Below are 23,568 nucleotides of genomic sequence, written 5' to 3' on the forward strand. Positions count from 1 at the left end.
AAACAACATATTTTAATCTTATCAGCAACGGTCAGAAAAAAATCTCTCATATAATATTTTTTCTTATCCTTTTGTTTTTCTTGTTTGATTTTTATTATTCTGTAATTCCTTATCAATTTATTTTATATCCCACGGCTAACAAGAGGCGTTACCTTATAAATTGAGACAATTTTTTTTGTCTTTACTCTAAAAATGTTAAAATAATATGAAAACAAAAAACAATAGAATTCAATAAGATCTTTAACAAAGATACGGATATAAAACATAAATTTGTAAAATTTTTTTCCAAAACACAAAAGAAATGCTAAAGTAATAAATACTTTCAAATTGAACAGGTACTATATCGTATTTTGGGTTAAATAATTTTTAACCATGGTCAATACTATTACATGCTTTAGCTTCAATTTTATTACGATTTTGTTCTTAAGATCAGCATTATTTTATTTTGAGTTGGGGGCGTTGCTTTAGTCTGTTTGTGTGTGGCAGAAACATGTAATCCTTACAGGAAAATTTTCTTACCACAGGGAACATTTTTTCTTCCTTTCTCCTTTTGTTTTACAAAAGCTAAATGAAGGTGTAACCATAAGTAATCATTTTTAAATTTCACGAACTCATACATTGTGAATATTCTATTGTTGTTAATTCGTTTTATTAATATGTTCAGGTGTAGTTTAGTGTAGGGATTCTATGGAATTTACTGAAACTTTTAAGTAGGATTTTAAATTTTTACAAGTGCGTTTTTTTAGAGGAGTTAACGTAGGCTTAGCTCTTGGTGTTTTAAGTTACTCCTCTGGTGGGCTACCAAAACAAAGATATCAAAAAGTCATTAAAGGTATTATGGAGGAGGTCCCTGTCTGTGAAAGGTTTAAGTTGAATGAATTTTTATATCAAGTGAGACAAGAAAACCAATTTTTTTAATTAAAAAATATATCAAAATTTCTATAGAAATTTGTGTCAGAAAAACATAAAATTTTCTACAAAAACTCAGCCTTTTCTTTAAGGAAATGTCTAAGAAAGCCAGACTCTTTCTGTTGAAAACATTCTCAGAAAGTCATACACTTTTCTACAGAAAATTGCGACAGAATGATAGACACTTTTCTATAGAAATCTGTGTCAGAAAGACAGAAGTTTTTCTATAAAAAACTGCGATAGAAAGAAAGACACTTTTCTGTAGAAAACTCTGTCCGAAAGACAGACACTTTTTGATAGAAAACTGTGTACGAAAAACAGTAATTTTTCTATAGAAAACAGCCTCAGAAGGACAGACACTTTTCTATAGAAACAGCCTCAAAAGGACAGACACTTTTCTATAGAAAGCTTTCCCAGTAAGATAGACACTTTTCTATAGAAAACTGTCTCAAAAAGACAGACACTTTTCGATAGAAAACTTTTCTAAAGAAAACTGTGTCAGAAAGACAGACACTTTCCTATAGAAAACTGCGATAGAAAAAATACACTTTTCTGTAGAAAACTCTGTCCGAAAGACAGACACTTTTCGATAAAAAACTTTTTCCGAAAAACAGTCACTTTTCTATAGAAAACAGCCTCAGAAGGACAGACACTTTTCTATAGAAAGCTGTCCCAGTAAGATAGACAGTTTTCTATAGAAATCTGTCTCAAATAGACAGACACTTTTCGATAGAAAACTGTGTCAGAAAGACAAACACTTTTCGATAGAAAACAAACACTTTTCTATAGAAAACTGTGTCATAAAGACAGACACTTTTCTATAGATAACTGTGTCAGAAAGACAGACACTTTTCTATAGATAACTGTGTCAGAAAGACAGACACTTTTCTATAGAAAACTGTGTCAGAAAGATTGACACTTTTCTATAGAAAACTGTGTGAGAAAGACAGGCACTTTTCTACAGAAAACCTTCTCAGAAAAACAGACACTTCTATAGAAAACAATCTCAAAAAAACAAACTGTGTCAGAAAGACAGACATTTTTCTATAGGAAACTTTTTCAGAAAGACAAACACTTTTCTATAGAAAACAGTGCCAAAACGACAAATTTTTTATAGAAAATTGTGTCCGACAGACAGACACTTTTAGAAAATATTGTCAGAAGGACACACATATTTCTATAGTATATTGTATGAGAAAGTTAGACAATTTTCCATAGAAATCAGCTTCTGTAAAAGAATCTATCAGAAAGACATACACTTTTCTATAGAAAAGCTGCTTTAAAAACTCATTAACTTTTCAATATAAAACTGTGTTAAAAAGACACATAGAATGCATTAGCAGAAAGACAGACACTTTTGTATATGTTTGAGAAAGATGAACTTTTTTTAGAAAATTGTGTCAGAAATACAGACATTTTTTATAGAAATCAATGACAGAAAGTCAGACAGTTTTCAATAGAACACAATGTCAGACAGAAAGGTACTTTTCCATAGTAAACTGTGTCAGAAAGATAGACACTCTACTTTAGAAAATCTTGTTAGAAAAATAGTCACTTGTTTACAGAAAACTGTGTCAGACAGTCTGCAACTTTTCTATAAAAATTTGTATAAGGAAGGCAGACACTTTTCTTTTCGTTTGTGTTTGAGGGGATAACTTTCTTCCCACATAGGAAGATTTTTGTACAAAATTCTCATTCAGCACTTATTATAAATATTTATACATTTACTTCTAATAACTGTTGTGGTCTTCAAAATAAGATTTCCACTTTAACTCTTAACACTGATTCATATCTTTGTGTTATGTTGAAAAACGTTTTTAGAATTATTTTCCTAAAAATTTTTGTATACAAATCCTTTAATGCTATTTTTCCTTAGAAAAGGATTATTTTTTATAGATATCATGATTTTCGTCATATTCATACAATCATGAGTCAGAAAAAGTGGGTGTAATATTATCAACTTTAAGTAAACACAGTGACATAAAACTACAAAAGATTGATGTTAAAAATGAAGAAAAGATTTTAACAAAAGAGTTTAAGAATAAAGTGGTAAATATAACAGTTATAGACTTTAAGGATTATATGGAAATATGATGAATGAGTTTTTTTCTTGGATTCTATGAAATTGCTAAAGATTTATTAGAAAAATTCGGTAGAAATAAGACACCACAATGAGCAAGAGGTTGAAAGTAAAAGAGTAATATGAAGGTAGATTTCTAAACGCAAAGTCCTTTAAACTGTGGCCAAATAATATGGCGAAATTTGTTTTAGAAGGATAGACAATTCTCTAGAGAAAATTTTGTGAGAAAAATGTATACAAGAGCAAGTTGTTGTCTTGAAAGCTGAATCCTTAAGAAAGTTTCTCACAAAAGGAAGAACTGTTTAAAAACAGAAACTTTCTATTTAAAAGTTGTAATTTTTGTTCCTCACAGAACAGAGCAATTCTCACATTAATATAAACATGTTCTGTATGTTAAAATTTTTTCTGTCTTCCTATGTTCATCTCTGTTTCTTTCCTAAAAGAGGAAATAATTCTTGTGTTCGTTTCTTAAGTCTTTTGTTTGGTTGTTTTCAATCCTTTAGAAAATATCTCCAAAGCCACATTTTCATTAAAAGAAACTTCAAAAACTTGTATCTGAAACTTATTTTTCCTTTTGATTTCCTTTTATTACTTTGTTTTCTTATCACTTTTATAATTTATTCCAGTTCATTAAACCCTCTTCATTTGCTTGCTCCCCTTTTTAATTTCATTCTTTTACTCAAAACTAATCTTTTTTACCATTAAAAATTCTTAAATTTTCGTACTCAAATCCCTTAAGTTTATACAAAATCACGCATTTCATTATCAATTTCCAAACCCCTGTACAATTTTCTAAATTATGCTCCTTTTACCAACCAAAAACAACACCAACCCAACTCTACTTAGAATCCAGCTAAATAAGTTGATAGTCGTTAAGAAAAACCGTAAAAAGAATCGGACAATAGCATTAAAAATTGTCGGGGTTATCATTAAATTTAATACAATCCCTAAAAGAGAAGACCCTTTTTTAGTTTTCAAAAAAAAACAAAATAAAATAATTATTCTTATATTGTTCATCACCAACAGAAAATTCTGATTGCCTTTAGCTTGACACAGCAATTTGAACACGTGCAAGGGTCAGTTTTTTTTCTGGTCTGGCAGGTAGAAAAACAGAAAAAAGAGAAAGATAAGAGTAAAATAAATAACTAAAATAAAATCCTAAATATAGAAAGATCAACAAACAACAATAACAAAAAATAAAAAAATACTATAAACGTAATGGACCATAACGAGTCGTCTCTCTCCCTCGTATAAGATGGATGGTTATATGATGCTTTTAGAATAATTGATTTGAAAAGGAACAGTGGTACAATTGGAATTATAATCAAATATTTATATTTCAAACACATTTATCTATAGAATAGTTTAGGATATTGTCTATCTTTCCGACAAAGTTTTCTATAGAAAGGTGTCTGTCTTTCCAACAAAGTTTTCTATAGAAAAGTGTCTGCCTTTCGGACACAGTTTTCTATAGAAAAGTGTTTGCTTAACCAACACAGTTTTCTATAGAAAAGTGTCTGTTTAAACGACACAGTTTCTGTCTGTCTTTCTGACAAAGCTGTCTATAGAAAAGTGTTTTACTTTCTGACAATGTTTTCTATAGAAAAGTGTCTATCTTTCGTACAAAATTTCCTATAGAAAAGTGTCTGTCTTTCCGATAATATTTTCTATGCGCCTGTTTTTCAGACACAGTTTTCTACAGAAAATTGTCTGTCATTCCGAAAAAATTTTCTATAGAAAATGTCTGTCTTTCCGAAAAATTTTTCTATAAAAAGTTTCTGTCTTTTAGACATTTTTTTTATAGAAAAATGTCAGTCTTTCAGATACAATTTTCTAAAAAAAGTGTTTTTCTTTCAGACACAGTTTTTTATAGAAGTGTCTGTCTTTTAGACACAATGTTCTATAGAAAACTATCGGTATTTCGACACAGTTTTCTATAGAAGAGTGCTTAAAAAGTGCCTGTCATTTAGACACAGTTTTCTATATAAAAGTGTCATTTTTCAGACACAGTTTTTTATAGAAAAGTGACAATTTTCTATAACACTTTCTAGAGAAGATCGTCTGTCTTTCCGACACAGTTTTCTACAGAAAATTGTCTTTCTTAGATAGTTTCCTGTAGAAATTTTTTTATCTTTCTATCACAGTTTTCTTTTGAGTTTTCTTTCACAGTTTTCCTTAGAAAATTGTTTGTTTATCTGATACAATTTTCTATAGAAAAGTGTCTGTCTTTCTGACACAGTTTTCTGTAGAAAATTGTCTGTCTTTTTCTAGAGAAGAGCGTCAGTCTTTCCGACACAGTAGTCAGTCTTTCTTATACAGTTTTCTATAAAAATATTTTCGTCTTTCTTAGACAGTTTTCTATAGAACATTTTCTGTCTTTCTTAGACAGTTTTTTTAGAAAAAATTTTCTGTCCTTCTTAAACAGTTTTCTATAGTTTTCTATTGTCTACAGAAAATTGTCTGTTTTTCTTAGACAATTTTCTATAGAAAATTTACTGTCTTTCTTAGACTGTTTTCTAAAGAAAATTTTCTGTCTTTCTTAGACAGTTTTGTATAGAAATTTGTCTGTCTTTCTTGGACAGTTTTCTATAGAAATTTGTCTGTCTCTCTAAGACAGTTTTGTATAGAAAATTGTCTGTCTTTCTTAGAAAAATTTCTATAGATATTTTTCTTTTTTTCATAGACAATTTTCTATAGGAAATGTTCTATCTTTTTTAGACAATTTTCTATAGAAATTTTTTTATCTTTCTTAGATTTTCTGAGCAAGAAAGCTCAGTTTTCTATTGAAAATTGTATGTCTTTCTTAAACAGTTTTCTGTAGAAAATTGTCTGTCTTTCCCAAATAGTTTTCTATAAAAAATTGTCTGTCTTTCTTAGATAAGTGTCTGTCTGTCTTAGTCAGTTTTCTATTGGAAAGTGTCGATCTTTTTTAGACAGTTTCTGTCTTTCTAAGATAGTTTAATATAGAAAAGTATCTGTCTTTCTTTGACAATTTTCTTAGAATATAGTCTGCCTTTCTTAGATAGTTTTCTATAAAAAAAAGTGTCTGTCTTCCTATAGAAAATTGTCTGTCATTCTTTCTGAAACAGTTTTTTTGTAGAGTAGTGTTTTCTTTGTGAAAAATGTTTATATTTTTTTTTTCTTTTAAAAAGAACAAGATTTTGTGTTAATATTGTTCCTCATAATCCACTGTCTTTACTAAACTCAAACAATCTCCTATTCCTAAATAAACATATAAAACACACAAATACACCATAGAGAATATTGATGAACCTTACAATTTACTTTTTAATAAATGAAAAAACACCAAACAAATAATAGAAATAAAAAAATACGTTACAATTTTATAAATAGAGAAAGAGAATGAAGAAATTTTAAGATTTTCTTAAAATGGTAATTGCACAGAAAGAGAAATACCTTACTTTATTTCTTCAACATGTAGGGGACATGACTATGATAGAAAAGTACTTGTTAAGCATAACAAATTTTATGTTTTTTTTGTTTTGTATATTTTAAACAAAGGACTATATTTGGTAAATGAAACCTCCTATCGTCAAATTACACTTGATTTTATGAGTCTTATTTGTATGGAAGAAAAGTGTATTTGGTATTCAACAAAAATACGTTACTTTTTGGGTGAATTCTTTAAGAATTGTTGCTAGTTTTTGAGTTGTTACAACGGCAAAGTCTTAAGAGTTGTTGCTACAATTTTAGACGTTACAAAGTAATGTTTTTAAGTGTTGTTGGTTGTAGTGTTGTTGTTGCTAGTATTTTAGATGTTACAAGGAAATAAATTGCCAAATATAGAAAAAATCTAATAGTAAAAGGATATCCTTGAAATATTATGTGGGTGTTGCTTTGTTGAGATAAAAAAAATGAAAAGAATCCTTGTGTCTAAAAAAGATAAGACAGTGCAATTGTTATGGTAACGTATTTTAGACAACAGATACTATTCGACCGTTACCAGCAAAAATATAAAGATATAGTTTTTTTGTAACGTATTTTTGAGGTTATTTTTTTGTAAATAATTCAAAATTTTTGTAACGTATTTTAAACAAAGGATTTTGTAACGTATTTTTTTCTAAAGGAGAGTGTAACGTGTTTTTTTCTTAAGGCAGGACCTTTATTGAGGAATTTTTAAAAAGTCGTCGAAGTTTATGTAAAGGCTAGTCTGTCTTTAAGGGGGGAAAGGACTAAACTAAAGAAAGGACTAACTATAAACAATCGATTAAATTTAAACCCTTCCTCTTGACTCTTTTACCACCCTCTATATGTTTATAGAAAAACTGTCTAAAAAAACAGACAGACAATTTTCTATAGAAATGTGTTGAAGAACAGTAGACACTTTTCTATAGAAAACTAATTAAGAAAGATATACACTTTTCTATTAAAAACTTTCTAAGAGATACCGACACTTTTCTATAGGAAACTGTTTAAGAAAGACAATAACTTTTCTATAGAAACTGTCTAAGAAAGACAGACACTTTTCTGTAGAAAACTGTGTACGAAACAGACATGTCTTTATCGAAAATTGTTTAAGAAAGACCGACACTTTTTTACAGTAAACTGAGCAAGAAAGACAGACACTTTTTACAGAAAACTGTTTCCGAAGGACAGACACTTTTCTATAAAAAACTGTTGTCAGGAAAACAAACACTTTTCTATAGAAAACGCGGTAAGAAAGCAAGATACTTTCTTATAGAAAAGTATCTTTCAAACACATACAGAAATGTGTTTAAGAAAGACAGACACTTTTCTATAGAAAACTGTGTACAAAAGACAATCACTTTTCTATCGAAAACTTTCCTTGAAATCCAGACACTTTTCTAAAGAAAACTGTCAAAGAAAAATAGTCACTTTTCTAACTAAGAAATACAGATTCTATTCTATAGAAAACTGAGTAAGAAACACAGAAACTTTTTTATAGAAAACTGTCTAAAAAAAGACAGACACTTTTTAATAGAAAACCGTGTCAGAAAGACATGTACTTTTCTACAGAAAACTGTCAGAAGGACAGACACTTTTCTATAGAAAATTGTGTCAGAAAGACAAACAATTTTCTATAGAAAACGGAGTAAGAAAATCAGAAACTTTTCTATAGAAAACTGTCTAAGAAAGACAGACACTTTTCTATAAAAATGTGTTCAAGAAAGACAGACACTTTTCTGTAGAGCTCTGGGTAAAAAGGACAAACACTTTTCTGTAGAAAACTTTCTAAGAAATACACACACTTTTCTATAGGAAATTGTCTAAGAAAGACTGTCTCTTTTCTATAGAAACTGTCTAAGAAAGATAAAATTGATTAAATTTTACTCTAATCCTTCTTCTTGCCTCTGTTAACACCCTCTTTATGTTGACTTTTAGACCAGAAGTTTTTTCGGCCTTTAAGTAAACTATGTATTTGAATATGTGTTTTAAAGGTTATGTGTTCAACCCACATAAATTCTAAAATTATTTTAAAGAAATAAAATCAAAAAGTAATAAACAATCTTAATCTCTATATAAAATTTTAAACAATCTTTTAACATTATCTCTCTCAACTCTTAACATTAACTCATATTGTCGACCTATCACTTAAATTACTTCCTTAGAATTCCTACAAAATCCTTTTCTTTCTTTTACTTTCTCTAGAAAAGGATTAACTATTATTTGTAGTTAATAATTTTTCCATATATATTTGACATATTCACACAATCATATGTCACAAAATGTGGGTGTAATATTATCAACTTATATACAAATATAAACAAAGAGAATACACAAACCATAAAGAGGTGTCAACCGAAAAGGCTTATGACAAAAGAGTTTAACAATAAGTGTCAAATATTATTTGATAAATTTTTCTACAGATTAAACAAACTTTCTAGGAATTTAAAAAAAAAGATAATGAGTTTTAACAATTCTATTAACACAATACAATTGTAAAATATTATAGTACTTCATGTTAAATATAAATAATCATTACAAATCACTCAAAAAAATTTCCTTTGGTCCAGATCTTCTAGTAGCCAAAACAGACCAGTTTTCTTTAGACAGTTTTCTGTTTTTCTCTGACAGTTTTCTATGGAAAAGTATATGTAATTTTTATATAAAAGAGTGTCGTTCTTTCTAAAAATGTTTTCTTTAAAAATGTGTCTGCCTTTCTAAGACGGTGTCTGTCTTTTTTACAGAAAAGATTCTGTCTTTCTTAGACAGTTTTCTATAAGAAAAAGTTGCCTATTTCTTATACAGCTTTCTATAGAAAAGTGTTTACCTCTCTTACAGAGTTTCCTATAAAAAATAGTTTGTTTTTCTTCGACGCGTTTCTATAGAAGAATGTCTGTCTTTCTTAGACAGTTTTCAACAAAAAATTTCTGTCTTTCTTAAACAGTTTGCTAGATAGAAAAGTGTCAGTCTTTCTTATATATTTTTCTATAAAAAACTGTCTGTCTTTCTGAAAAAAATTTTCTATAAAAAAGTGTCTTTTAAGACTGTTTTCTATCGGAAAGTCTATCTGTCTATCTTAGACAGTTTTCTATAGAAAAGTGTATTTCTATCTCAGACAGTTTTCTAGAGAAAAGCTTCTGTCTTTCTTACACCATTTTCTTTAGAAAAGCGTTGAACTTTCTTACTCAGTTTTATAGAAAAAAGTGTCTTTGTTAGAAAGTTTTTTATAGAAAAGTGTTTGTCCTTCGAATACAGTTTTACTGTAAACAGTTTTTTTCGTCATTCCGACATGGTGTTCTTTAGAAAATTATCTGTCTTTCTGACACAGTTTTCTTTAGAAAAGTGTAAGACTTTCTTATAAAAAAAGTTTCTGTCTTTCTTAGACAGTTTTCTATACACAATTGTGTGTCTTTCTTAGGGAATATTCTATAAAAAATGTTTGTCTTTCTGACACAGTTTTCTTTAGAAAAGTGTCTATTTTCTACGACAGTTTTCTATAGAAAAGTGTTTGTCTTTCTTAGACAGATTTCCATAAGAAAGTGGCAGTCTTTCTTAGACAGTTTTCTATAAAAAAGTGTCTCTATTGTAGAGACTTTTTCGTCTAGAAAATTTTTCTATTATAAAGGCTATTTTCGTCTAGAAAATGTCTCTATTATAGAGACTATTTTCGTCTAGAAAATGTCTCTGTTTTAGAGACTATTTTTGTCTAGAAAATGTCTCTATTGTAGAGACTATTTTCGTCTAGAAAATGTCTCTATTATAGAGACTATTTTCGTCTAGAAAATGTCTCTATTATAGAGACTATTTTCGTCTAGAAATTATATTGTATGATTGATGTTTAATTATGTCTTTGATCTAAGCTGCGATTGAAGCACAATTATGATTACTTTTTGGCATTCAGTTACAAACCTTTAATTACGTCTTGTAATCTGACCTTTGAAATTTATAAAGAAAATTTTAAATCCTCTTCCCTTCTATAAACCTGACAAAACAATAAACAATATTTTACACCCTACGGTCATACTTTTACATGATATTGTCGAAAGATATTAATTTCGAATAGCTTGGCTATAATCCTTAAAAATATTACCAAAATGAAAAATAATTGTAGCAAAGGAAACAAAAGATATTGACATTGACGACAGGATGACGTGGATTAAAATGGAATTTAGTTACAATAAAAAAAGAATTAAAGATGAGGACAAAAATAAACACAACAACAAATAAACAGAAGAAGTGTAAAACTACCAAAGGCTACTGGCTGAGTACAGCACGTATTTAAACATAGTTAAAGTGATTCACTCATTCACTACCTGCAGTAGGTTATAATATGATGACTAAACACTTTCAAAATCCTTTAAAAAACCGTATAGGGGTGTTTTACTGAAATGTTAAAAAAAGGAGAAAAGAATGGCTTAAAAAGGATTTTTAAATATGAATTGTACCTCTACAGCAAACTATAAAATCTAGTTATTGTTAACGTTATCAGAAAATTTTGATCTTCAAAAAAAGAAAAAAATTATATAGAAACGGTTTTTAGGTTGTCAAATTTCTTTTTTATTTATTTTAAGATTGACAGACATGCAATCAAGCGTAATTCATCAAATATTTATACAATATTTTTAATTTTTCTAAAACGAAAGGTTTTCTCTATGAATGACATTTAGTAAAGAAAGTACTTTCTCTGCTGTTGTTAGAAAAAAGGGATTAATTTTTCTTTATATTTTTAGCAACAATTATCTTTTATTTCTATAGATTTTATGGGTTATAATTTCGGTTTTTAAAAAAAAAAAAAGAATTTCAAATATGATTCATATAATATAAAAGAAAATTGTAACAATGTAATTTAAAAAATTCCTTCCAACTCTTGAGTTTTTAGACTTTCGTTGAAGGTTATCAATCAATATTTGGATTGGTTAATTTTTAAAGAATTTTTTTGTAACGAAAAATTTTAAGGTTCACTGCTTAAGGTTTTCAATAATTTTGTTACAATCTTAAAGTAATTGAAAGTAATTTGAGTCAACTTCAAAAGAAGTATTTGTATGTTAAAAGGATTATAATTGTTTCCTAAGGAGAAACAAAAATAAAAATTAAAGTAAACAAACAAAAGACTTAAGCAACAAGCAAACTAAAGTTCTAAGTATAATAACATATACATACACACTTTCCATAGAAATCTTCTCTATAATAGAGACAATTTCTAGACGGAAATAGTCTCTATAATAGAGATATTTTCTAGACGAAAATAGTCTCTATAATAGAGACATTTTCTAGACGAAAATAGTCTCTATAATGGAGACATTTTCTAAACGAAAAGTTTCTTTAATAGAGGCTATATTCTAAACGAAAATGGGCTCTATAATAGAGACATTTTGTAGACGAATATAGTCCCTCTAATAGAGACATTTCCTAGACGAAACAAGTTTCTATAATAAAGAAATTTTCTAGACGAAACAAGTTTCTATAATAAAGAAATTTTTTAGACGAAAATAGTCTCTATAATAGAGACATTTTCTAGACGAAAATAGTCTCTATAATAGAGATATTTTCTAGACGAAAATAGTCTCTATAATAGATACATTTTCTAGACGAAAATAGTCTCTATAATAGAGACATTTTCTAGACGAAAATAGTCTCTATAATAGAGACATTTTCTAGACGAAAATAGTCTCTATAATAGAGACATTTTCTAGACGAAAATAGTCTCTATAATAGAGACATTTTCTAGACGAAAATAGTCTCTATAATAGAGACATTTTCTAGACGAAAATAGTCTCTATAATAGAGACATTTTCTAGACGAAAATAGTCTCTATAATAGAGACATTTTCTAGACGAAAATAGTCTCTATAATAGAGACATTTTCTAGACGAAAATAGTCTCTATAATAGAGACATTTTCTAGACGAAAATAGTCTCTATAATAGAGACATTTTCTAGACGAAAATAGTCTCTATAATAGAGACATTTTCTAGACGAAAATAGTCTCTATAATAGAGACATTTTCTAGACGAAAATAGTCTCTATAATAGAGACATTTTCTAGACGAAAATAGTCTCTATAATAGAGACATTTTCTAGACGAAAATAGTCTCTATAATAGAGACATTTTCTAGACGAAAATAGACTCTATAATAGAGACATTTTCTAAACAAAAATAGACTCTATAATAGAGATATTTTCTAGACAAAGATAGTCTTTGTAATGCAGAAATTCTCTATACGAAAATTTTCCTTATATTACAGACATTTTCTACACGACATTTTTTTAAATATTTATGACAATTTTTATAACAATTGTTAGATCACCTTGACTGTGACCATTATAACTTGAATCCTATAGATATTTTACAAACTCTGTGGTATGTCCAAAAATATATTTTGCATTAAGCACGTGCAGTACACCTTGCTTTATACTAAAATGTATGAAACAATAGAATATATGTTTTATAACAAATGAGTAAAATTTATTATTAAAACAAAAGAAATTCATGAAAAATCGCATGTAAGCATTTTCAACGCTATAACACTTGAACAGAACAAAAGAATTCCTCAATCCTGGGGCAAACTTCCCGAAAACAATAGAAACCTTTAAAATTTCAAGAAAATTAAAACCAGAACAATATATAAAATATTTCCAAATACAAAACAAAAATAAACTTTAAGATTTGAACAGGTATTTCTTAAAGTAGACAAAAGAAAGGACATTGTTTGAAAACAGCAGGTTACTGGCGCCGGCGAAATTTTTGCTGTCTGCTTAGTTGTTCTCAAAAAGATAAAAGGTCAAGTATTTTTTGTATTTTAGAATATTAAACTATTATTTAGTTTATATTTATTGTATTTATAATACTTTAGGTAAAATGTTATGGTTTTTATATGACACCTTGCAAAAAAGTGAGATTTTTCACACCTATTAGACAGGTTGTGGCAATAGAGCAAGTGTCATAGTCATACGAAAATATATCGAAAACCTTCCAGAAGTGCTGAGTTTAAGGCAGGTGTTTTAACATGTTCCAAAATTGTGCTGTTAGAGATTTTATATTTTCATGAATCTTCTTTTTAAATAAAACTTTATCCAATTGTTATAAAACAAAAGTTTGCTGTCGTTACAATTTAAACCATAAATTCAATCGATTTGAAGTAGCAATACGAATTTTTTAATTGCATTAAACATAGATTTCAGTCTTGTTTCTGCTTTTTTTTCTAAACCTGAAAAATATTCTAGTCTCTATTATTATCTTCATAAAAATCCAAACGGGTTAACAAGTGTGTAATAAGGAACTTTATAATTGAACTCTTATATCAAAGGGTATTTAATAGTCTCTATAATAGAGACATTTTCTAGACGAAAATAGTCTCTATAATAGAGACATTTTCTAGACGAAAATAGTCTCTATAATAGAGACATTTTCTAGACGAAAATAGTCTTTATAACTGAAAAATTTTTAAGAATTCAATAGAAATTTTGTAAAGAAACATTTCTATATTCTAGATTAAAATTAAATAAAAAGATAAACGATATTTTAGCACATCTAAAGATTATTTTTGCCACTCCCACTTTCTTTCTAATTATTCGGTATCCTTTTAAAAAGTTATAGACTTAAATTTCTTAAAACAAGCCGCCGTTTTTACTGAAAGAGTGTGTGTTTTTAATGACCACATAAAAGGATTTACTTGATATCCTTTTGTGTTAATTATCTCTTTCTTTATCACTATTTTAACTTACTGAATCTTTTTATAAAGCCGCCTTAAATAATAATAAATACCCTTTGATATAAGAGTTCAATTATAAAGTTCCTTATTACACACTTGTTAACCCGTTTGGATTTTTATGAAGATAATAATAGAGACTAGAATATTTTTCAGGTTTAGAAAAAAAAGCAGAAACAAGACTGAAATCTATGTTTAATGCAATTAAAAAATTCGTATTGCTACTTCAAATCGATTGAATTTATGGTTTAAATTGTAACGACAGCAAACTTTTGTTTTATAACAATTGGATAAAGTTTTATTTAAAAAGAAGATTCATGAAAATATAAAATCTCTAACAGCACAATTTTGGAACATGTTAAAACACCTGCCTTAAACTCAGCACTTCTGGAAGGTTTTCGATATATTTTCGTATGACTATGACACTTGCTCTATTGCCACAACCTGTCTAATAGGTGTGAAAAATCTCACTTTTTTGCAAGGTGTCATATAAAAACCATAACATTTTACCTAAAGTATTATAAATACAATAAATATAAACTAAATAATAGTTTAATATTCTAAAATACAAAAAATACTTGACCTTTTATCTTTTTGAGAACAACTAAGCAGACAGCAAAAATTTCGCCGGCGCCAGTAACCTGCTGTTTTCAAACAATGTCCTTTCTTTTGTCTACTTTAAGAAATACCTGTTCAAATCTTAAAGTTTATTTTTGTTTTGTATTTGGAAATATTTTATATATTGTTCTGGTTTTAATTTTCTTGAAATTTTAAAGGTTTCTATTGTTTTCGGGAAGTTTGCCCCAGGATTGAGGAATTCTTTTGTTCTGTTCAAGTGTTATAGCGTTGAAAATGCTTACATGCGATTTTTCATGAATTTCTTTTGTTTTAATAATAAATTTTACTCATTTGTTATAAAACATATATTCTATTGTTTCATACATTTTAGTATAAAGCAAGGTGTACTGCACGTGCTTAATGCAAAATATATTTTTGGACATACCACAGAGTTTGTAAAATATCTATAGGATTCAAGTTATAATGGTCACAGTCAAGGTGATCTAACAATTGTTATAAAAATTGTCATAAATATTTAAAAAAATGTCGTGTAGAAAATGTCTGTAATATAAGGAAAATTTTCGTATAGAGAATTTCTGCATTACAAAGACTATCTTTGTCTAGAAAATATCTCTATTATAGAGTCTATTTTTGTCTAGAAAATGTCTCTATTATAGAGACTATTTTCGTCTAGAAAATGTCTCTATTATAGAGACTATTTTCGTCTAGAAAATGTCTCTATTATAGAGACTATTTTCGTCTAGAAAATGTCTCTATTATAGAGACTATTTTCGTCTAGAAAATGTCTCTATTATAGAGACTATTTTCGTCTAGAGACTATTTTCGTCTGGAAAATGTTTCTATTATAGAGAATATTTTCTATTTAAGAGGTTGTTTTAGTGTAGAATTTTGTCGTTATCATAGAGACTAGTTTATTGTCTAAAAAATGTCCCTAACAGCATGCTTTTGGAACATGTTCTAGCACCTGCTTTAAAGTCAGCACTTCTGGAAGAACTTCTAAATATTTTCATAATCTATGACACTTGCTGTATTGTAGCAACCTGTCTAATAGGTGTGAAAAATCTCGCTTTTTTGCAAGGTGTCATATAAAAACCATGACATTTCACCTGAAGTATTATTAAAATAATATAAAGGTTTATAATTAAACAATAGTTTAATATTTTGAAGAAAGTACTTGACCTTTTATATGTTTTCTTACAACCTTGCAGACAGAAAGAATTTCGCTGGCGCCAGTAACCAGCTGCTTTTGAACAATGTCCTTTCTTTTGTCTACTTTTAGAAATATGTACCTGTTTAAATCTTTAAGTTCATTTTTGCTTAACTAAAATAGAATATTATTTTGTATTTCAAATTTTGTTCTGGTTTTGATTTTCTTTAAAATTTTTGAAGATTTCTATTGTTTTCGAAAAGTTCTCTTAGCGCCCCAGGATTTAGGAATTCTTTTGTTTTGTTCAAGTGTTATAGCGTTGAAAATGCTAAAATGCGATTTTTCATGAATTTCTATTGTTTTAATAATAAATTTTACTCATTTGTTATAAATTATTTTCTATTGTTTTATAAATTCTAGAATAAAGCAAGGTGTAGTGCACGTGCTAAATATTAAACTTATTGCTAGACATACCACAGAGTTTACAAAGGGATCTATTGGAATCAGGTTGGGTTCCTTAAAACGCAGGTGCATTTGTATTTAAATTAAAACAATACTATTCTATGGTGTCCTAAGAAATAATTTCTTAAAATAAATCTTTTACTACGAGACACTTTTTAAGAACAGGAAATATTTTAATAAGACCCTGCTAAGAAATTCTATATAAATTTGTAAATTTTTCACAGTTTCTATATAAACATTTAAATATTTTTCTAAAAATGCTAAAGATTACATTTTTTCTATCTTTACAGATCCTAAAAAACAAGAAGTCTTAAGGATACAACACTGAAACTTTTCCAAACCTTTACGCAACAATCACCTACTAAATGATTGCTATACCATCCAATAAATCTATTATTTTATAAAAATAATTGTAAAATATTAAAAACTAATAAAATTATACTTAAAAATAAAACAAATGCTGGTTTTATTTCAATTTTATGTAAAAGATAAGGTAAGTTTCAGGTTAGTTTAAAATTTTGAAAAATGTTGGACCTGGGACCAAAATTTAAAATTTAGTTTTTTGTTTGCTTTAAACTCGAAAACTACTGGCCGAATCTGGCTGGAAAGTGACCTTTCTGGTAATTTTTCATGCTGAATCCGAAAATGAACTCAGAATGGACCTAGGTCCATTGCTTCATCAAAATTCCCGACAATTTTTTATTTTGAACAGTTTTTGCCATAATTTCGGTGTCTTAAGGACGAACGAAACTGAAATTTGTCATTTAAGACTACAATTTATGCTGAATCCAAAACTGGTTTCAGAATTGAGCTAGGTCCAAGATTTCCTAAAAATTTCAGAACAAACCTTTTTAATGAAATATCCCACGAAATTTCATTAACAACGCATATTTTGCAATATGTATAGAGGTTCTTGCCTTGGCTAGCAAACAAAATTTAATAGTCAAGGCAAGAACCCACAAATGTAGAGCAAATTTGAAAAGAAAATGAAAATTCGTGGGAAATTCGGTCCGAAACTTTGTTTCGAAAATTTTTATGAAATATTGGTCTCAGGTCCACTATGTGTTAATTTTCGAATACATCACATACACTAGTCCAGAATAGCAAATTTTTGTTGCTCTAGACCTCAAGACCCCAATATAATACCACAAAATGCTTGAAATAAAAAATTTTCGGGAATTTTGATGAAATATTGGTCCCAGGTCCATTTTGAGTTCATTTTCGGATTCAGCGTGGGATTTTACCAGAAAGGTGAGTTTCCAGCCTGATTCGCCCAGTAGTTTTCGAGTTTAAAGCAAACAAAAAAAAATTTCACAATTTTTGATGAATGTTGGACATACCCCCATTACAAAGTCAAAATTAAAAAATTTATTTTTTTGTTTGCTTCAAACTCGAAAACTACTGGCCGAATCTGGCTGGAAAGTGACCTTTCTGGTAATTTTCCATGCTGAATCCGAAAATGGGCTCAGAATGGACCTCGGACCTATATTTCATCAAAATTCCCGAAAATTTTTTATTTTGAACAATTTGTGCCATAATTTCGGTATCTTAATGGCGAACGAAACTGAAATCTGTCATTTAAGACTACAATCTATGCTGAATCCAAAAATGGTTTCAGAATTGAGCTAGGTCCAAGATTTCATAAAAATTTCAGAACTAACATTTTGAACCAAATATCCCACGAAATTTCATTGACAACGCATATTTTGCAATATGTATAGTGGTTCTTGCCTTGGCTAGCAAACAAAATTTAATAGTCAAGGCAAGAACCCACAAATGTAGAGCAAATTTGAAAAGAAAATGAAAATTCGTGGAAAATTCGGTCCGAAACTTTGTTTCGAAAATTTTTATGAAATATTGGTCTCAGGTCCACTATGAGTTAATTTTCGAATACATCACATACACTAGTCCAGAATAGTAAATTTTTGTTGCTCTACACCTCAAGACCCCAATATAACAACACAAATTGCTTGAAATAAAAAATTTTCGGGAATTATGATGAAATATTGGTCCCAGGTCCATTTTGAGTTCATTTTTGGATTCAGCGTGGGATTTTACTAGAAAGGTGAGTTTCCAGCCTGATTCGCCCAGTAGTTTTCGAGTTTAAAGCAAACAAAAATACATTTCACCATTTTTGAAGAATGTTGGACCTACCCAATACTAAGTTAATATTTAAAAATTAATTTTTTTGTTTGCTTTAAACTCGAAAACTAGTGGCCGAATCTGGCTGGAAAGTGTCCTTTCTAGTAATTTTCCATGCTGAATCCGAAAATGGTCTCAGAATGGACCAAGGTCCAGCGCTTCATCAAAATTTCCGAAAATTTTTTATTTCGAACAATTTGTGTTATTATATTGGGGTCTTGAGGTGTAGAGCAACAAAAATTTACTATTCTGGACTAGCGCCTGTGATGTATTCGAAAATTAACTCATAGTGGATCTGTGACCAATATTTCCTAAAAATTTTCGAAACAATGTTTCGGACCGAATTTCCTACAAAATTTCATTTTCTTTTCAAATTTGCTCTACATTTGTGGGTTCTTGTCTTGACTATTGAGTTTTATTTGCTAGCCAAGGCAAGAACCTCTATACATATTGCAAAATTTGTGTTGTTAATGAAATTTCGTGGGATATTTGGTTCAAAATGTTTGTTCAGAATTTTTTATGAAATCTTGGACCTATCTCAATTCTGAAACCATTTTTGGATTCAGCATAGATTGTAGTCTTAAAAGACAAATTTCAGTTTCGTTCGTCCTTAAGACACCGATGTAATACATCAAATTGTTCAAAATAAAAAATTGTCGGGAATTTTAATGAAGCAATGAACCTAGGTCCATTCTGAGTTCATTTTCGGATTCAGCATGGAAAATTACCAGAAAGGTCACTTTCCAGCCAGATTCGGCCAGTAGTTTTTGAGTTTAAAGCAAACAAAAAAATAAATTTTAAAAGTTTGTTGTAGTATTGGGCCCAACATTTTTTTTTTATTTTTGCGAAAACGGACTCAGAATGAATTTAGGTCTAGAATGTTTGTATACATTGTACAATTTATGCTGTTATTTCGGTATCTTGAGGGCGAGGACAAAGAAAAATTGTGCTAGATCCAAAAATAACTCTTTTTAACTTACCTCTGACTGCTTATAAAAATTAAACCCATTTTATTTTTATATTTATTTATTTATTTATTTATTTCATTAAAAATAAAATTAAAAAATTATATAAAACGTTTTTTTTAATATAAAAAGATTAATAAAGTTTTAAAAAATGTTTAAAAAGTTAAAAAAGATCAATAATATAAAAATATTTTAAAAACTTTTGAATTAAAGGAGAATGTTGAAAGCTACTTTCTCATCTACTGATTTTCGCAGTTGCAACATATTCATTTCGTTGCAACATGTTTTATTATTTAATGTTCTCTTTTCACCACAGCCCTTGCTTGGATTGAAAGTAACCTCACCCCTAGAAGCCGGGATTTTGTATACCCAATGCGTTTTTGGCCTTAGTCCAGGGTTCTTTAAAATAGATCTTTATGATGAGTGAGCCAGAGACATTATGTATGCCAGTATAAGGTTTCATCAAGGCGTCGGTCACAGAAATGCCTTTATAAAGGATGTTGTTGGAGCCACTACTAGACTTTTTGAAATATAAATCATCGTATAAAGCCAAAACAAACAGAGTTATACTTAAGATGATAACAAAAATCTGAAATAAAGATACAAATAAACAAAACTTTTAGTATTTTTATTCTGTTCAAGATCGGATGTCAGATGTCAATACTGTTCTTTTTCTGTTCATGTTCTGTTCATGTTCTGTTCATGTTCTGTTCATGTTCTGTTCATGTTCTGTTCATGTTCTGTTCATGTTCTGTTCATGTTCTGTTCATGTTCTGTTCATGTTCTGTTCATGTTCTGTTCATGTTCTGTTCATGTTCTGTTCATGTTCTGTTCATGTTCTGTTCATGTTCTGTTCATGTTCTGTTCATGTTCTGTTCATGTTCTGTTCATGTTCTGTTCATGTTCTGTTCATGTTCTGTTCATGTTCTGTTCATGTTCTATTCATGTTCTATTCATATTCTGTTCATGTACTGTTCATGTTCTGATCATGTTCTGTTCATGTTCTGTTTTTGTTCCTGTTCTGTTCTTGCTCTGTTCTTGTTATGTTCTTTCCTTGTTCTGTTCTGTTCCTATGCTGATTTATTTCTGTTCTGGTTCTTTTCTTGTTCTGTTCTAGTTCTGTTCTAGTTCTAGTTCTGTTCTAGTTCTGTTCTAGTTCAGTTCTAGTTCTGTTCTAGATCTGTCCTAGTTCTGTTCAAGTTCTGTTCTAGTCCTGTTCTATTAATGTTCTAGTTCTTTTCTTGTTCTGTTTCAGTTTTATTTTAGATCTGTTCTAGTTCTTTTTTAAATCTGTTTTAGTTCTGTTCTAGTTATGCTTAAATTCTTTTCTAGGTTAGTTCTATAAATATCTGTATACAAAATATATACCTCTTCTTAAAGGATTTGTAACAAAAATCACTTAACATTTTTCAAATCCCTTTACCGCTTTAATTAAAGTTCTTTTAACACTCCACCACTAAAAGAGTTCCTTATCTCTTCCTATGTATCCCTTTAAAAAGTCATTAATTGCTAGGTCAAAAAACAAAAACCGCCACTTTAAGTTAAACACAGGTTATGTAGCAACCACATCAAAGGCTTGATTTGATATCCTTTTTGTGTTAATGATACTTTCTATATGTGATTATATATAATCTTAACTAACTGCTACATTTTCTATTTGAAGTTTAGCCGACTTTAGATATCATCCTTTTTTTCTGTAACGAGTTGAAATTTTACTAATACTCTATATATGTATGTATATTCTCCAATCCTTTTAGAGGGTATGTGGGCATGACGATATTACTAATAGGATTCTAATTAAGATAATTTGTATTTTAAAAATACAAACTACAAAGTACTTTACAGTCTAGATTTGTTATGCTTTTTTTGTAAAATGAAAAAATTACATTATAATTATATGAGATCTACTTAGTTATGGTAGTTTAGAATGTAGCAGGTGAAAATTTTTAATATAGAAATTTTATTATATTTTTTTATTTTTTCTTTAAGACAAGACTGAATGATCTAGAGATTGTCTTTCGCTTATGAAAAGGTTGGTGCGCTAAATGTATGTGAAAGTCACGGAATAGCTATTCATTCCCAAATCTTTGCTATACAAACAGTTTCTCTATTCAAGATGGAGAGAGTTTTTTTATTTAATTTAAGAGATATTTTCTATACAAGAAACTTTTTCTGTAAAACCCTGTATCTTATATGAACTTTTATGGATGGATTATCCTGGCGTTTGTTGTACGTTAAGTGTGAATAAAATTTACTCGATCATTCGATCCTCTTGTTAAGAAAATATTTAATTTCAAACTAATAAGTGACAACTAAATACTCGACTCATCAAATAAAACAAGATTCCTGGAAAGTAAAACCAAAAAATCGTTTAAGATATTGTACAAAAAGGATAAGGATGAGTTGAAAGATATGTCGCAGAGAAAAATACCACATTTCCTGATATGAGAACATTTCGTTTCTATGTTTCAAAAAGGAAGTCTACTTAAGAAAAGAAACACGCCTACATTCAGTATTTAAATTAAACCATATCAATTGCTCGTAAATACTTGAGTTTAAACTTCTTAAAAGTGGTTTTAAATCTTCTGCCTTAAAAATGTAATTTCTTGTTTTATTTTCAGCAATTATTAAAAATACAAATGCCATTTACATTAACCAGTCCTTTAAAAAGAAATGTCTCCAAAAACCACTTTAGTTTAAGATCATTATCAATGATTTGTATGTAATTCATAATAATTGATTTCAAATTTGGTTTAACTAGACTACGACATCCTTTTATTCTGCCCTTTAATGGGATTGTCTTGTTTTCGTCAAATTCACTTTGTGTTCCATTAAAAACCAACTTTCTTTCAAGAGCTTTGATCCTAATTATTGTCTAATATATATAGATTATAGAGCTGTTCCTAAAAAATGTGTCTATTAGAGAAACCTTTCGCAGTTTGTTGGAATGATGAAATCTCTGACTGTTACTGCCTCTTCAAGGATGAATAGCAACTCCACAATTTTCTCTTACATTTAGCACTAACCTTGTGATTAGCCAAAGAAATTCTAGCAATTCGATAGAATATAGGTTTTTTAACTTTTTCTTAAAGAAAAATTAAAAATAAAATTTTTATATTCAAAATGATCACCTGCATCACTTTAACTTGCCATGACTAAGTAGTTCTCATATAATAATAAAATACTTTTTTCATTTCACAGATAAAGCGTAACAAATCTATACTGTAAAGTACTTTGTAGTTTGTATTTTTAAAATACAAATTATCTTAATTAGAATCCTATTAGCAGTATCCTCATGCTCATGTACATGTTAAAAGGCTTGGAAAATATACATATAGTATTAATAAAATTTCAACTCGTTACAGAATAAAAGAATGATATCTAAAGTCGGCTTAACATCAAATAGAAAATGTAGTAGTTAGTTAAGATAGCGCATGATCACATATAGAGAGAATCATTAACACAAAAAGGATATCAATTCAAGCCTTTGATGTGGTTGCTAAATAACCTGAGTTTGACTTAAAGTGGCGGTTTTTGTTTTTTGAACTAGCAATTAATGACTTTTCAAAGAGATACACAGAGAGAGATAAGGAACTTTTTAGTGGAGGAGTGTCAAAAGGATTTCGATTAAAGTGGTAAAAGGATTTGGAAAATGATAATAGATTTTTGTTACAAATCCTTTAAGAAGAGGTATATATATTGTATACAGATAGTTATAGAACTAAAGCATAACTAGCACAGAACTAAAACAGATTTAAAACAGAACTAGAACAAATCTAAAATAAAACTAAAACAGAATAAGATAAGAACTAGAACAGAACTAGAACCGAACTAGAACAGAACTAGAACAGAACCAGAACAGAACTAGAACAGAACTAGAACAGAACTAGAACAGAACTAGAACATAACTAGAACAGAACTAGAACAGAACTAGAACAGAACTAGAACAGAACTAGAACAGAACTAAAACAGAACTAGAACCGAACCAGAACAGAACTAGAAAAGAACTAGAAAAGAACTACAACAGAACTAGAACAGAACTAAAACAGAACTAGAACAGAACTAGAACAGAACTAGAACAGAACTAAAACAGAACTAAAACAGAACTAGAACAGAACTAGAACAGAACTAGAACAGAACTAGAACAGAACT

The 23,568-nt window shown here is 28.8% G+C and overlaps 2 long non-coding RNA genes across 2 annotated transcripts in view; one reads left to right on the plus strand and one right to left on the minus strand.

Moving 5' to 3' along the window:
- LOC124420090 overlaps window positions 1-16,752 on the plus strand; it is a 175,436-nt gene extending 158,684 nt beyond the window's left edge. The window contains exon 3 of the long non-coding RNA XR_006941022.1: window positions 16,600-16,752. This is a non-coding gene — a long non-coding RNA (uncharacterized LOC124420090). The remainder of the gene's footprint in view (window positions 1-16,599) is intronic.
- Window positions 16,753-19,608: 2,856 nt separating this feature from the next.
- Window positions 19,609-23,568, minus strand: part of LOC124420299 — an 83,725-nt gene continuing 79,765 nt past the window's right edge. The window contains exon 3 of the long non-coding RNA XR_006941103.1: window positions 19,609-20,005. This is a non-coding gene — a long non-coding RNA (uncharacterized LOC124420299). The remainder of the gene's footprint in view (window positions 20,006-23,568) is intronic.

The sequence above is a fragment of the Lucilia cuprina genome, chromosome 5, assembly GCF_022045245.1.
Source record: "Lucilia cuprina isolate Lc7/37 chromosome 5, ASM2204524v1, whole genome shotgun sequence".
In the NCBI taxonomy this organism is placed as follows: Eukaryota; Metazoa; Arthropoda; class Insecta; order Diptera; family Calliphoridae; genus Lucilia; species Lucilia cuprina.